General features: G+C 39.9%; 1 pseudogene; it reads right to left on the minus strand.

Annotated features, from left to right (window-relative positions):
* Positions 1-3: 3 nt before the first annotated feature.
* LOC111650656 (protocadherin alpha-5 pseudogene) lies at positions 4-1,103 on the minus strand (annotated as a pseudogene).
* Positions 1,104-1,803: the final 700 nt, after the last annotated feature.

Below are 1,803 nucleotides of genomic sequence, written 5' to 3' on the forward strand. Positions count from 1 at the left end.
TTGGCCTTTGTCAGCAGCCTGCACGCGGATTTCAAATGCAGGATTTGTTTCAAAGTCTATTTTCCCTTTAACTGTTATTATTCCTGTTTCCGAGTCAATTTCAAAAATGTCCAAGACATGGTCCTGGTCTTTTGAGTTCAGTAAATATACAATGTCTTTGTTTAGACCCTCATCGGCGTCAGTTGCAGTCACTGTCACGACTGTAGTGCCAAGTGGTGCATTTTCCGTCATACTTGTTTTATACAATGTTTTGGTAAAAACTGGAATATTGTCGTTGTTATCAAGAACATTAATTAATATTTCTGATGTCCCTGATTTTGGAGGCGTTCCTCCATCTACAGCAGTCAGTGTGAGTTTAATTAATGCCTGTTTTTCTCTGTCTAATGATTTCTGAAGGACTAGCTCGGCTGACACACTCTCTCCTTTGTGCACTGCTAAAGAAAAATATTCATTGGGATTTAGCTTGTATGTGTTAATACTATTTTTTCCTACATCGGCATCGTAGGCCGACAGCAGAGGGAATGTTGCTCCCGGCAATATGCTCTCTGCTATGTCGATAGTTTGTGATTTGGCACTGAAAGAGGGCGGATTATCATTCACGTCGAGAATATTCACTTCAACACGGTAAAGCTTCAGTGGATTATTAATCACAGCCTCTACATTTATTGTACATTCTGCAGCTTTCGCACAGAGCTCTTCTCTGTCTATTCGTTCACTGACGTAGAGAAAACCTGACTTCAAATTTACATCGAAATACTTTCGCTTTGATCCAGTAACGATCTGAAACATACGTGACTCCAAATCATGTACATTAAGATTTAATTCCTTGGCGAGATTTCCAACAGAAGTCCCCAGGTTTACCTCCTCTGAGACAGAATAGGAGAGCTGCCCTGATACTGCTCCCCAGTTATACTCCAAGACAACAAGCACTAGATATATCCCGATAGAGGTCTTTCTTCCCGGCAGCTGCATAATTCCATACAGCAGCAACAAAGCATAGATCTGTATATCGATGGCCTTTCGCGTATTAAAACCAAAGAATCGTTTGAAAGACCAAACTATGTGGCAGTACGACTCATATATACATCTCCCTTCGCCTTACGTCTCAGTCTAACAAAGCACTGACAAAAATGGTGATCTTTTGAATGTGGGAGGGCCCTCTACACAACAGCGAGCTGCTGGCGGTTTTATGGTCTAGAGTGTCACCTCATGGCCTTTTGAAATAACTACAATGTTTTCAAATAAACAGGCAAAGACTGATTTTTGAGAGAAGCCCCAAGAATTGATATTACTCTTTTCAGTGATTAAACAACAAAAACAACAGCTGCTTAATTTCTGGGTGTACTGACATGTCGTCATACTGTCACATAATGTATCCACCATGTATTTCAGAACAATAGACTAATCATCATGCTAATGCATCTTGGTAAGCACAGAGCCGCTGACGAGGCCTGTAAGAAGACCTTAATGATGGTTGTTCGAAATAAAAAAAATACTGTGGGAGTAAGTAAACTGGAGGAGTAAGCTGTAAATTGTTTAAACATATTTAGACAAAGGCCTTGCAGACCCAACATTAGATGGCTATTTGTATACAAAATGAATTAAAAAAAAAGAGATTCACAAGTCAGCAAGCATAGGACTTATCACAACTGTGTTGCTTTTCCCTTTCTTACTGCTTCGAATTTGCATCGAAAACTCGACCACAGCACTAGAACAGCGATGTTTTATCGGCTACTTTATACAAGAAAGTAGTGCATAACTCCACAATTGTTGACAAAACATGTGAATACCAATGCTTGCATG

Source organism: Seriola lalandi, unplaced genomic scaffold (assembly GCF_002814215.2).
Source record: "Seriola lalandi dorsalis isolate HSWRI2012SDOR001 ecotype SW California unplaced genomic scaffold, Sedor1 jcf7180002052672, whole genome shotgun sequence".
Lineage (NCBI taxonomy): Eukaryota > Metazoa > Chordata > Actinopteri > Carangiformes > Carangidae > Seriola > Seriola lalandi.